The 14,834-nt window shown below is 49.5% G+C and overlaps 1 protein-coding gene across 1 annotated transcript in view; it reads right to left on the minus strand.

The window, feature by feature from the left end:
• Window positions 1-14,444, minus strand: part of LOC113823054 (laminin subunit alpha-1-like) — a gene marked incomplete in the record, with an annotated part of 110,976 nt that extends 96,532 nt beyond the window's left edge. The window contains 1 exon segment of the mRNA XM_070133315.1: window positions 14,240-14,444.
• Between the last annotated feature and the right edge of the window lie 390 nt (window positions 14,445-14,834).

A 14,834-nucleotide genomic window follows, 5' to 3' on the forward strand; every position in this document is an offset into this window, starting at 1 on the left:
CACCCCTTCCCCTCCCAACCCCCCCATGCCCCCCCATGCCCCCCCCCATGGCGGCGGCGGCCAGCTCGTGGGAAGACGACAGTTGTGATAAAAGGGATATTGTCGTTATTATTCATGAGGATGAGGGTAAGGAGGAGGAGGAGGAGGAGGAGGAGGGGGAGGGAGGAGGAGGAGGAGGAGGAGGAGGAGGGAGGGGGAGGAAGAGGAGGAGGAGAAGGAAGAGGAGGAGGAGGAAGAGGAGGAGGAGGAGGGGGAGGAGGAGGAGGAGGAGGAGGGGAATGAGGAGGAGGAGAGGAGGAGTGGAATGAGGAGGGAGGAGGAAGATGAGGAAGAAGAAGAAGAAGAAGAAGAAGAGGAAGAAGAAGAACGATAAGAAGAATGAGGAGGAGGAGGAGGAGGAGGATAATAGGATGTAGAAAAAGTTACAAAACTATAACCAAAGCAAGCATGACCATAAGGAACAGAAATAATTAGAAGTAAAACAACAGCATGGCCAAGAACAGGAAAAAAAACAAGAAACAGATAAACAATAATAATAAATTCAGGAATGACAAAAAATATACAACAACAATAATAATAATGATAATAATAACAAAAATAATGCTAATAATAATAATTAATATTATTATTATGATTATAACAAATAAATAAAAGATAATAAAACCGAGATTCCCGTACAGAAAAAAGCAGAAGAACAATAATAATGATAATAAAAGGAGGAAGAAGAAGAAATAAAGAAAAGATGACCGGTCTGCAGTTAAGTCGAGACATAATTAGTTAGGAAGGGGAGGGGGAGGGGGAAGGGGTGGGGAGAGGAGGGGAAGGGAGTGGGGGAGAGAGGAGGGAGCGAGTGGACGGGGAAGGGGAGAAATAGGGAGGAGGGAGGGAGAAAGGACAGAGGGGGAGAAGAGAGGAAGAGAGGAAGAGAGGAGGTGATGGGGAGGGGGAGGTGGAGGGGAGGGATGAGCAGGAGAGGGAGGGGGGTAAGAGAAAGAGAAGAGGAGGGGTGTGGAAGAAGAGTAGGATGGGGAGAGGAGTGAAGGATATAATGGTAAGGAAAAGGGAATGAATTGGGAGATGAGAGAAGTTGGGGAGGGGAAAGAGATGAGGATTAGGGGAGAGAGAAATGTGATGGAGAGACGAAGATGGGAAAAGAGTGAAAAACTGAGGAGAGAGAGGGAGAAGGAAAGAACCTCAAAGAAATAAAGAGCAAAAAAAAAAAAAAGGAAAAAAAAAAGAGAGACAGAGAAATGAAAGGAAGAAATAAAAAAAAAAAAACAGAGGACACAGGAATGGCGAACAAGAGAGATAACAACACACACAAAAAAAGACCCAGTTATTCCCGACACCGAAAACCGAGCCGAGTATCGCCCAGACCGACAGAACACCAGAAATCGTTTATCAAGACCATTATTCAAGGCTTTTCGACTGAACACCATATCGCTCCGAAAAAAGTGAAAAAGATAGATTACGCGCTCACCAAATTACTCAAAACCATGATTGCTTCAACACAGAAACGGAAGATGGGAGAAGGAGAGGGGGATATGAGAGGGGGAGGAGGATAGGAGAAGGGGAGGGGGATAGGAGAGGGAGGGATGAGGATAGGAGAGGGAGGGAAAGGGAGGAGGTGAGAGGGGGAGGGGGATATGAGAGGGAGGGTAAGGTGAGAGGAGAAGAGAGAGTGAGAAGTGAGAAGAGAGAAGAAGAGAGAGAGAGGCATACAAAGACAGAGACAAACACACACAGATACAGACAAGCAGAGTTAGGAAAAGGGAGAGAGTACAAACAAGAAACCCCATCTTACATCTTCCATCTTCCCTCTTCCCCTCCCCTCCTTCTCCCCTTCCCTCCCTCCCTCCCTTCCTTCCCTCTCTCCCTCCCTCCCTCCCTCCCTTCCCTCCCCTTCTCTCCCTCCCTTCCCTCCTCTCCCTTCCCTCTAATCCCTCCCTTCCCTCCCTCCTCGTCCTCCCTCTTCTCCCTCCTCCCTCCGAGTCGCTTAACCTCCCCGGCTCTCACCCCCTCCCTCCTCCCTCCTCCCTCCTCCCTCCTCCCTCCTCGTCCCGCCTCGATACAAATGCCTCCCACTTATGCTTGCTCAGGGAGTCTTCTTATCGCTCTATCTCTGAGAGGAGAGACAACGGGTGGGCTTCCCTGCTTCTCTGCTTGCGTCCTTGCCTGCTTGCCGTTTGTCTGCTTCCCTGCTTCTCTGCTTGCCGTTTGTCTGCTTCCCTGCTTCTCTGCTTGCCGTTTGTCTGCTTCCCTGCTTGTCTGCTTGCGTTCTTGCCTGCTTGCCGTTTGTCTACTTCCCTGCTTCTCTGCTTGCCGTTTGTCTGCTTCCCTGCTTCTCTACTTGCGTCCTTGCCTGCTTGCCTGTTTGTCTGCTTGATTGTTTGTCTTCTTGCGTCCTTGCCTGCTTGCCTGTTTGTCTGCTTGATTGTTTGTCTTCTTGCGTCCTTGCCTGCTTCCCTGCTTGCCTGCTTCCCTGCTTGTCTGCTTGCTATGTAAACGCCGTCTTGGGACCTGCTTGTTTCATACGGTCTTTTGGTGTTTGCTTGTATACTGCTTGTATTACTTTGTTTCGTATGATTGTGGGAATTCATGGGGTGATTTATGGACTTTATGCTTCTAATTTGCTCCTTTTTGTGCCGAGACGCTGACTCACTGCACAGATAAATATTTGAAATGAGTTTCGATAATGGAGATGTATGTTAAAGGTAAGGATTTATTTTTTCTCTCTCTCTCTTTCTCTTTCTCTTTCTCTTTCTCTTTCTCTTTCTCTTTCTCTTTCTCTTTCTCTTTCTCTTTCTCTTTCTCTTTCTCTTTCTCTTTCTCTCTCTCTCTCTCTCTCTCTCTCTCTCTCTCTCTCTCTCTGTCTCACACACACACGCGCACACACACACACACACACATACACACACACACACACACACACACACACACACACACACACACACACACACACACACACACACACACACACACACACACACACACACACACACACACACACAAACACACACACACACACACACAAGAAGGAAGAGGTGCGATGGAAGGCGGGTGTTGCGGGGGGGGGGGGGGGTAGATACCACGTGATCCTCCTATACAATTAGAGTGTAACGTGTAATTTTGGCAGAGTCTCAATCACAGATTTTCTGCACATTGTCGGGGTTGCCTGCTCTTCATGCTTCTTTCCCTCCACAGAGAGAAAAAGAGAGAGAGGGGGGGTGAGAGCGGTGAGGGAGAGGGAGGGAGAGGGAGAGGGAGGGAGGGAGGAAGGAGGGAGGGAGGGAGGAAGGGAGGGAGGGAGGGAGGGAGAGAAAGAAAGAGGAGAGGGACGAACAGGTGTGTCTCTCCACCCTTTCCCTTCCTCTCTCTCCAGCCACCCATCCACCCTCTCCCTCCCTCTCTCCACCCACCCCTTCCCATCCCCCCTCTCCCTCTCCCTCTCCCTCTCCCACCTGTCCCTCCCTCCTCCCACGCGAATCAAAGGCGGCGGGTCCCTTTGTTTTCCCTGACGCGCCGCACGGAGGCCCAAGGCGCACTAATCTCACGTTCAGAAGCCAACGGCGCTCTGGACTACCGCGAGGAGGAGCAGAAAGATGAAGATCGTGATGCGCAATCAGAATCGGAACTTTCTTTCCATATACGATGGTTATTCTTTATTCTATATACATTAACATATACATCTATTAATACAAAGATCATTGGAAAGCCATTATTCACATTTTTACAATATACAATGGTTATTCTTTACGATAATTCTATATGCATTATGATATACATCTATTAATACAAAGATCATTGGAAAGCCATTATTCACATCTTTACAATAATTCTTATATATATTGAAATATATATCTATTTATACAAAGATCATTGGAAAGCCATTATTCACATTTTTACAATATACAATGGTTATTCTTTACGATAATTCTATATGCATTATGATATACATCTATTAATACAAAGATCATTGGAAAGCCATTATTCACATCTTTACAATAATTCTTATATATATTGAAATATATATCTATTTATACAAAGATCATTGGAAAGACATTATTCACATCTTTACAATATTTCTTATATATATTGAAATATATATCTATTTATACAAAGATCACTGGAAAGACATTATTCACAGAACATTATGATTTAAAAGCATAAATAGTGGTGTAAAATATGTAAATCAGCATATTAATTATCCTATGAGTTACTGACAGATATAAATAAATCTGGATTGAGAAACGAAGGAAACTGAGATAGGAAAAGGATGATAAATTGTGAGAGTATAAGATAGAAGACATTGGGATTATGATAAAAACAAATAGAAAATAAAAATTCTAGGTGACAAAATGCGAAAAGAGGAGATTATGATAAAAGCAGATAAATGGAAAATGAAAAAAATCAAGATGACAAAAAAAATGAGGATAAGCGGAGAATATGATGACAAAACGATTATACAAATATCAAAACGAAAACAGGATGAGGACAATAATAAACAATAAATACCCAGGAATATGAAAAGAAATCAGTGGTTTAGGAAAAAGGAGAATAAAAATAAGAAAAAAAAAACGAAATTATAATAAAAGAGAGAGGAAGGACATGGAACTGAATAAAGGCAGAGAAAAGGAGGAAAAGAGGTAAAACGAAGAAAAATGAAACGAACGAAGTGAAATGGAAAGATGAAAATGAAATAACTTAACAGGTTTTCAGGTAGAGTCACATACGTTTTTTTTTTTCTTTAACTGTCTGAGATTCTTGGGTGAAACTTCCCTTAAAAATAGAAGAGAACACTAAAAATCAGATGAAAGCTTAAAGAAGAAAAAAAAGGAAGTCTACAGGCGTGAGAAAAGAGAAAAGAAAGAGAAACACATAGAAAAGAAATAAAGAAATACAAGAAAAAATCTTGGATCATAGGACCTTGTGTGAACGAGACGACCCACCACATGGACGATACCCCCCACCCCCCCTCTACCCTCCCCCTCCCTCTCTCCCTCTCCCTCTCGCTTTTTTCTCTTTTACGCCCTCCTCTACCCTCCCCCTCTCCCTCTCCCTCTCTCTTTCTGTCTTCCCCCTCCACTTTCCATTCACGCCACCTTCTCTCTCTCTCTCTCTCTCTCTCTCTCTCTCTCTCTCTCTCTCTCTCTCTCTCTCTCTCTCTCTCTCTCTCTCTCTCTCTCTCTCTCTCTCTCTCTCTCTCTCTCTCTCTCTCTCTCTGTCTCCCCTCCTTCTCTCTCTTGTCTCCCTTCCTTTTCCTCTCTCATACTCCCTTCTCCCTTCTCCGTCTCCCTCTCCTCTTTCCCCCTTCATTCCCCTATCTCCCATTGCCTCTCCCTACCCTTCTTCCTCTCACTCTCCCTCTTTCTTCGCCCTATCCCTCTCCCATAAATACTTACATTCCTTTCTTTCATTTTCCTTTCCAGCGTCTCTTCTATTCTTCATTCTTTTACTCTCTTCCCTTTCTTCCCTTCCTATTCTCTCATTCCACCGTTTACCATTTCCTCCTTCATGCTAAAAATCTCTCCCCATTTTCCCCTACCATTTTCTTCCTTTCCGCCTCCACACTCCTCCTTTCTCCCTCTCCTCTTGCTCCCTCCTTCTCCCCTCTCACTCCCTTTCGCCTCCTCTTTATCTCCTCTCTCTTCTCCCTTCTCCCTCCCTCTCCCGCCACCTCCTCCCTACTTCCCCCTACCATCCTCCCTCCCCTTGTCAGGTTTGCCTCTTCCCCTTCCCCCTCCTCTCCACACCTCCCACACTCCCTCCTACTCCTCCCTCCCTCCCTCCCTACACCCTACCCCCCCATAGAAACCCTCCCTTCCCACTCACCCCTCCCGTTCCCCCCACACCTCCCTCCCCCCTCCCTTCCCCCCGCACCCACCTCCCTCCTTCCTCCACAGCATCCTAAACGCTGCTCACTGACTACGGCCGCTGTGGTTGTGACTTTCATAAGATCTGTTCGTGAGCACGGACAAGAGGAAAAGAGGAGAGGAAAGGGGAGTATGGGAGGAGGAGGAGAAGAGGAGAGAGGAGAGGAAAAGAGGGGGAGGAGAGGAGAAGAGAGGAGACGAGAGGCGAGGCGAGGTGAGGATAGGAGAAGAGGAGAAGGAGGAGAAAGAGAAAGAGATTAAGGATGAGGAAGAGAAAGAGACAAAGGAGGAGAAAGAGAAAGAGGCAAAGGAGGAGAAAGAGAAAGATGTAGAGGAGGAGGAAAAGGGGACAGGAAGGAAAAATGAAGAAAAAAAAATAGTGGGAGAGAGAGAGAGAGAGCCGAACAGAGCCAAGCAACATCCAAATCTGCATTACATCATACCTCTATAAGATATCCATGAGGTCAACTCCCCTCTCCCCTCCTTCCTACTCCCCCCCGCCCTCTGGTGCACCCGAAACACAGTCACTCCAGAACAACGAAACATACTTCATACTTCGACGACTCCGAGTAACACTCCAGATTCGAGTCCCAGTGTGAGTGTCCCTCGAGAAGCACCTTGATGGGGAGGAGGAGGAGGAGGAGGAGGAATAGAAGGAGGAGGAGGAGGAGGAGGAGGAGGAGGGGGAGGAGGAGAAGGAGGAGGAGGGGGAGGAGGAGAAGGAGGAGGAGGCGGAAGAGAAGGAGGAGGAATAGAAGGAGGAGGAGGAGGAGGAGGAAGGGAGGAGGAGGAGGAGGAAGAGGAGGAAGAGGAAGAGGAAGAGGAGGAGGAGAAAAGAAGAAGAAGAAGATAAGAAGAAGGAGGAGGAGGAGGAGGAAGAAGAAGAGAAGGAGGAGGAGGAGGAATAGAAGGAGTTGGAGGAGGAGGAAAGAGAGAAGGAGGAGGAGGAGGAGAAAGAAAGAGAAAGGGTAGATGGGGAGGAGGAGGAGGAGCTACAATACACGTGCTCTCAAGTCCCACTCGAAAGTGCTCACCTTGTTCATCCACACACTTCACTTCCTCTCGCCCTCTGTTCCTCCAACAAGCCTTTTCCCGTCTTGTGTTGGGGATTCCCTCTCACCGCCTGTTTCTCTCTCTTTCTCTCTTTCTCCCTCTCTCTCATCCTCTCCCTTTCACTTTGCTTCTGCCTCTCCCTCTCCCTTTGCTTCTTCCTCATCCTCTTCTTCTCCTTCTCCTTCTCCCTCCCTCTCTCCTCCTTCCTCATCCTCTCCCTCTCCCTCTCCTTCTCCCTCTCCTTCTCCTTCTCCCTCACTCTCTCCTCCTTCCCGATCCTCTCCCTTACCCTCTCCTTCTCCCTCTCCCTCTCCTTCTCCATCTCCCTCCCTCTCTTCTCCTTCCTCATCCTCTCCCTTACCCTCTCCTTCTCCCCCTAGTCTCAGTCTTACTCACAAAAAAATAATCATGAATTTTCACCAAACCAAGAACCGCCAACAAACCACAACCGAATTTTTTATCAAACTTTCTTTCATTTCTTTCTTATTCACGTATCTCCTCTTACAGCCTTTTTTTACGTCTTATTAACAAACAGTTTTTCGAGTAATAAATCTTCGTTTATGAAGGGTTTTCATTCATAATCGTAAATTCTGTCACGAAAATCCTTTCATAATTGATAAATTTGTTTTCCTTTTTAAATATCTCTTATACTTATAATCCCTTTTTTGTATAGATTCATTTCATACAAATTCATCTTTAAATTTATGATACCCTTTTTATGTAAATCAATATCATACATATTCTTATCAAGTTACAATAATAATAACAACAACAACAACAACAACAACAACAACAACAACAACAACAACAACAACAACAACAACAACAACAGCAACGACAACAACACCAACAACAACAACAACAACAATAATAATAATAAAATGAAATAAAATTCACCTTCATCATATATATCTTAGACGAAAGTATTTCAGAACTTCCACCTCTTTATCCATTTATCCATTTCATTTCCATTTTCACAAAGCGAAAGAAAGAAGAAAAGAACGGACTCTATTCTTGTTCTTGTTCGTCTGTTTGTTTATCTTTTTCCTTCCTTCGCAGATTCAGGGAAAGGATGCCGGGGATTCCGAGGTGAAGGAGGTGGGCCAGGATTCCTCGGGGGGGGGGGGGGTGAGTAATGGGGGGGAGAGGGAGAGGAGGATGGGTGGGGAAGAGGAGGATGGGTGGGAGGGAGAAGGGGGCAGGTGGCGAGAGAGGAGAGGAGGATGGGTGGGGAGAAAGGAGGCAGGTGGGGGGGAGGGAAGAGGGGAGAGGAGGATGGGTGGGGGAGAAGGGGGAAGGTGGGGTGAGGGGGAGTGCTTGAGTAGAGGAATGCTATGCTGGGGATGAAAGGAAATGAAAACGCAAAATGATGATGATGATGACAATAATAATTTTTTTTTTTCACTTTTCTATATAATTTTTCCTCCCTCCCTCTATCCTTCTCTTGCCTTCCCTTTCCTCCCTCCCTCTTTTCCCCCTTCTCTCTCCTCTCCTCCATCCCTCCCTCCCTCCTTCTCCTCCCTTCTTTTCTCCATCACTGCCTCCACTCCCTTCCCCCCTCCTCCTTCCCTCCCTCCCTCCCTCCCCCTTCCCCTTCCCTCCCGGACACACTAAAAATAAAGGCAGAGGACGCGACCCTCCACCTCCTTCCCCACTTACGCCTCCCACTCACAAGTCCTTTCCCCTCCCTTCCCCTTCCCTCCCTTCCCCTCCCTTCCCCCTCCCCCTTTCCCTCCCTTCCCCCTCCATTCCCCCCTCCCCCTTTCCCTCCCTTCCCCTCCCTCCTCCCCCTCCCCCTTTCCCCTCCCTTCCCCTCCCCCCTCCCCCTTTCCCCATCGCCCTTCTTACTCCCTTCTCCCCAAATCCTTCTCCCTCTCTGCCCTAAAAGCTGAACAGGACCTATGCCCGGTGCAGGTGTCAATTATCTTTATTTCCTTTTAATTATTTATTCATTTACTTATTCATTTGGCGATTTATTTATTTATATTTTTTTCTATTGTAGGTGTCAATCGCGATTCAGTCTAGAGCAGGTGTCACTTGTGGTCAAATGTCCGTCGCAGGTTCCAATCCCGTGAGTGTGACAAGTGCAGGTGTCAATAATTGCTTATGCTCAGGTGTCATTCAAGGACCACTGTCTAGAGCAGATGCCATCCCAGACACAGTGCCAAAGCCCGAGTGTAAACAAGACTCAGTACTTGATCCCAGTGCCAGTGCCGCCTAGCATCGAGGATTGACGTCGAACTCGCTGTAAATACCCATTCGGAATGCCAAATAGGTATTTAAGTCTTATATGTACTTCCCGCGGCCCAGCAGCATGTACAAGTGCCAACCCATATCCAGCCACGGTCTAGGTGCCAATCCGGGCGCAGGTGCCTCACACAGGGGTTCAGTTATCTCAGGTCACGGGTTCAAGCAGGGAGCAACGGTCTCGGCTGTGCTAAAGCCTGTTTTGTTGCACTGCAATAATGGGGGCAAACTGGTCTTTAATGATGCTCTTAAAAGGAAAAAAATTGCAACTCACTACCCTCGGATCTAATTCATTAAATGTAGTATTACTATCATTATCTAGAATCTAAAAATTATCCTCGATCTTTATTGTCGCCAACACCCTCTTCACTATCAATATTGATTGTTACGATCGCCATTATCATTAATTTTTACATCCAAGAAGACATTTTACTTTATTCTTCATACAAACTTTATAAATCTGAAGGGTAAGGGGGAAGTATAAAAAAAAACAACGATAGTGAATATGAATAAAACATCGCTACTATACATGTCCACCGTTAAAGTACAGAAACGATAGAATTTATTTTTCGTAAATCCCACAAATGGACAGAACTCCCCCCCCCCTCCCCCCACCTACACCCCCACCCACCAAAAGAGGTAAACAAACATCACAGAAAACGTAAAAAGTAAAAAAAAAAAAATCGACCTGACCCTCTCCTCTCCTCTCCCCTCCACCGACCCCCTCACCCCCCCCTCCACTTCCTCACAAACAACAACGACAAATAAACAAGGACACGGACTCCCTCCCACACGCGAGGGCGGCGCGGACCCATTTCCAAAAGCCAGCAAGCACAGACAAGCACTCAGCCACAGGGGAAGGTCACACGCTGCCTTTGCGAGAGAAGATAATTATCATAACTGCATTCCGACCTTACTTTGCCTGCCAACATGAGGGACTTTGCCGTGTGTGTGTGCGTGTGTGTGTGTGTGTGTGTGTGTGTGTGTGTGTGTGTGTGTGTGTGTGTGTGTGTGTGTGTGTGTGTGTGTGTGTGTGTGTGTGTGTGTGTGTGTGTGTGTGTGTGTGTGTGTGTGTGTGTGTTGTGTGTGTGTGTGCGTGCATGGGTAGGTGTGTCTATGCTTGTCAATGCTTGAGTCTGTCCCTATATACATATATGCTTAAACATGTGCATGATCTTATGCGTGGTCGTGGGTATGTTTACTTATCCATGCCTGCATTTGTTAATACTGAAAATATGGAGACAAGGGAGAGACAGAGATCAACAGATAGATAAATAGAAAAAGGAGAGATAAAAACGAGAGAGAGAGAGAGAGAGAGAGAGAGAGAGAGAGAGAGAGAGAGAGAGAGAGAGAGAGAGAGAGAGAGAGAGAGAGAGAGAGAGAGAGAGAGAGAGAGAGAGAGAGAGCGAGAGAGAGAGAGAGAGAGAGAGAGAGAGAGCGATGAAGTCAGATGACGAGAGATAAAGACAGATAACGGATAACGGGAGGGGGGGGGAGAAAGATACAGAGGCACATTTAGATGGCTGGCCGGGGACAGGTGGAGGAGGAGGAGGTGTGGGGGAGGAGGGAGGGGGGAGAGGGGACGGGGACCAGACCGGGTCACTCAAATTAGTCTTTCGTTACCGGTCATTCATTAAAGACGAGGAACCTGACACCCGGGAGATGATCGACATGAAAAGAAGAGGATGGAGATGAAGCAGGTGGAGATGACACAGAGGGAGAGGGAGAGGGAGGGGGTGGAGAGAGGAAAGGAGAGAGGGAGAAGAGGAGACAAGAGAGCGAGGGTGAAAGGGGAGTATGAGTAAGGGGAGTGAACAATAAAGAAAGAAAAATAAACAAAGAGAAAAGAGGGAGAGAGAGAGAAAGGAGGGAAGGGAGGAGGAGGAGGAGCAGGAGGAGGAGGAGGAGGAGAGAGAGAGAGAGAGAGAGAGAGAGAGAGAGAGAGAGAGAGAGAGAGAGAGAGAGAGAGAGAGAGAGAGTGAGAGAGTGAGAGATAGAAAGAGAGTGAGAGAGAGAGAGAGAGAAGGGACACCAGTTTCGCTTGATGCTCGGTCAGTCGGTGGTCAAAATTGGAAGATACTGTTCGTATGAAAGGAGAGGGGGAGGAGAGGAGGAAAGGAGATAGAGGAGGAAGTGGGCACAAGGGAAGAGGAGAGAGGAAGGAGAGGAGAGGAAAATGGAAGAGAAGGGAGAGGAGACACAAAATGGGGAAGAAGGGACGAGTGAAACAGGGGGATGGGAGAGGAATAGAAAAGCGGAAGGGAGGACAAGGAGAGAAAAGGGAGAGAGAAACAGCAGGGTAGAGTGAGGAAACAGCTAATAATCACCTGCAAATCATCAATTAACAAGGTTTAAATACATCTGAAGGAAACAGATGGCGCTGATGCCGCAGCGGAGGAGGAAATTAGCATTCTGGAAACGGTGACAGACAGATGGCGTATCAGGTGATAGAAGGGAGGCCAGGTGGCGGCCAAGGGGAAGGGGAAGAAACAGGTGGCGACCAGGTGACAGCGGAGGAAACAGGTGGTGCCTGGAAGCGCGTGAGAGTAGCGGTGGGCGGTGGGCCAGTTCCCTGAACCCCTCCCACACGCCGCTGCAGTTCCGTGTGGTGGACGCCGACAGATCTGTGCTTGCTGACCACCGGCCGCGCGGAGAGGCATCGAGGGCGACAGAGGCGCACAGATGGCGGTCCCGGGCCCGCAGAGCAAGCAGCCAGCCAGGGAAGTGGGCCAGACGGCGGGGCCCCTCGGAGGCGATCGCACGACACAACGCCGGCCATTCACAAGCGGGGTCCCCTCCCCCTCCTTCTTCTCCTCCGCCTCCCGCCGCCCCTCTGGTCATAATGCCGTCGAGGGGAATTATTTACATCGAGGAGCTATTTAAAAGAGATGTTGACCGAGAGCGGGAGAGAGAGGGGTCTCAGAGCGCCCCCGAGAAGCGCCAACAGAGAGCGGAACAGACGGCGCGGCGGAAAGAAGCGCGACAGAGGCGCACAGACGCCGCGGCCGCACGTGCCACAACAGAGCCGGCGCGCGGAGGAGCCCGACGGAAGCTCCGGCTGACGGAAGGAAAAGCCATAAATCACGGGCTCCATTCTCTTCTCATTTATTCCCTTCCTCTCTCTCCTCCTCCATCTGGGTTCCAAGACGAAGAGGGGAGACAGGGGAAAGCGAGAGGAGAGAAGGGAGTCTCAGAGACCATGGTACGAATAACGCAAGACTCCTCCTGGCGGTCGAGGAAGAGAAAAGCGCGGGCCTCGAGGGCGTGAAGGGCCCTCTGTCGCTCGAGCGGAGAACAACGCCATGAGGAGGAGCTATTCTTCCCATTTTTTCTAAACTCTCAACGTATTTATCTCCCAACGGCGCCTTATCGCGAGCTCGAGCAAAACAAACCACCGAAGCGACACTCGTGAAGCCCCGTAAATCATCGCCTCCACGAGCTCTGGCGCGGCGAGGGTTCAGTGCGCTTCGAGACGGATTCGAAGCGACAGGCATTGTGCCTCGCGTTTTCTCTACTGTGGAGAAGGCGAGGAGGAAAGGAGGGAAGAAGGGAAGGATAGAAGAAAGGGGGAGGAGGGAGTGAGAGAGTTGAGCGGAAGAGGGGTTAAGGGAGGGAGGGAGGGAGGGACGCAGAGGGAGAGAGAGAGGGAGAGAGAGAGAGAGAGAGAGAGAGAGAGAGACAGAGAGAGACAGAGAGAGAGAGAGAGAGAGAGAGAGAGAAAGAGAGAGAGAGAGAGAGAGAGAGACAGACCAGGAACAAGAACTGGTCTATCATTAACTAATCAGAGCAGCGCGCCCTCAGAGAGGCCAAGCAACCGACCAACATACACACACATCTAACACGAGCAGGGGGGGGGGGGAGGGCAAAAGCGAAGAGGGGAAGGAGGACAGATAGGAGAAGGAGGAAAGGGGGGGAGAGGCAATCCAAAGGGCCAGTCCTCCTGATAACGACGCCACAACAACCAGCGTCCTTCTCCCTCGCGAACCGGTAGCCTAAATAAACCTCATCGAAGGTCGGATTACAATCACGATCGCGGCTTCAGATCGAGCCAAGTGGTAATTACCATGCAGGAAGTGAGGAGGGAGGGAGGGAGGGAGGGAGGGAGGGAGGGAGGGAGGGAGGGAGAGAGAGGGAGGGAGGGAGGGAGGGAGAGAGAGAGAGAGAGAGAGAGAGAGAGAGAGAGAGAGAGAGAGAGAGAGAGAGAGAGAGAGAGAGAGAGAGAGAGAGAGAGAGAGAGAGAGAGAGAGAGAGAACAAGAAAGAAAGAAACAATTCGACATTTCCAATTAAACCAGAGGTCCTTCCCCTTCACTTATCATTGTTACGAGTGTCAAGCGCGAGTAAAAGCTAACGGTAATCCCACAAAGTGGCACTGTGGTGGCCCTCCCTCCTTCCAGACAGCGAGATACGTGTGTGGCACTCATTGTTTGTGGCCGACGGAGCCTATCAAATACACAACGAATGATCTGTTGGCATTAGATACCTCCGCCTCCCCTCCCTCCCCCCCCCCACATCTTCGTCCCCCTCTTCCCCTCTCCTCCCCTCCCCATTTCCTCGTCCTTTCCCCCTCCTCCACATCTTCATTCCCCTCGCCGCCTTACTCACACTTCCGGCAATGATCCCTTCTCTATTACTTCGATGATCAAGTGCGAGATAATATGAAGATATCAAAGGGAGAGAGGAATAAAGAGGGTGAAAGCAACACGACGATGAATGAAGGAACGTCGAGAATCACATAACACGTTCGACGAGGGAAGTGAGACGAGTTAGGGTTTAGATTTAGATTAGATTTACATTTAGTTTCAATTCCATTTGTTACAATGAATATTCTTTGCTGTGACACATACTGTATGTTGCATTTTGCTTCTAAATCTCCCCCTGTGTGCAAGGAATGGCCGGGATTACCATCCCCTAGCAGAATAGAGCGCAGGTCAGCAAGATTGCAAGACGAGCACGTTACATTGCACTAACACCTGCCAGCGCCTGGAAGCCCCGGCGCCGCAGGAGAAGACGAAAGGAGATGAATGGGGTAAAAATAGCCAAGCGGCGACGGGCGCCGTCACTTACCATGCACGAGGCCGCGCCAGTTCTTGTATATGTCAGTGTACTTTTTGTTGTCGAGTCCCGGTGTCGTGGAGCCAGCCGAGCCGCCTGCGGGAGTCTTCCTGTGGGAGGGTCGCCCACCCCGGATGCGCCCACCGCCAGCGCCGCCTCGCCCCGGCCCACCTGTGCCCACCCTCCCTTGCCCGCCTGCGCCCACCCTCCCATGTCTTCCAGGGCCCAATCTTCCTTGCCCACCTGCACCCACCCTGCCATGCCCTCCCTCGCCCACCCTACCCGGCCTACCACCCGCCCCTGGCCGGAGTCTCCCCCGCCCCCCGCCCCTCCCTCCCGCCGCAGGTCCAGGGCGCGCGCCGGGAAAGGGGCGCGACCCCGGGCGCCTCGTGGCGGGCCGCCTCCTGCCCGAGGGCCCCTTCCGGCGCTCGTCCGTGATCTTGTAGCGCACCGAGCCGTAGGACACGCCCCGCTCCTGCCTGCCCAGGAGCTCCTCCCACTCGTCGACCGGCTCGTCGAGTTCCGGGTCCTCCGCCGTCTCGGCCTCGGCTGCGACCTCGTCAGGCACCGATCCTTCCGTTCCCTCGACGTCCTCGAAGTCCAGCGT

Source organism: Penaeus vannamei, chromosome 18 (assembly GCF_042767895.1).
Source record: "Penaeus vannamei isolate JL-2024 chromosome 18, ASM4276789v1, whole genome shotgun sequence".
Taxonomy (NCBI): domain Eukaryota; kingdom Metazoa; phylum Arthropoda; class Malacostraca; order Decapoda; family Penaeidae; genus Penaeus; species Penaeus vannamei.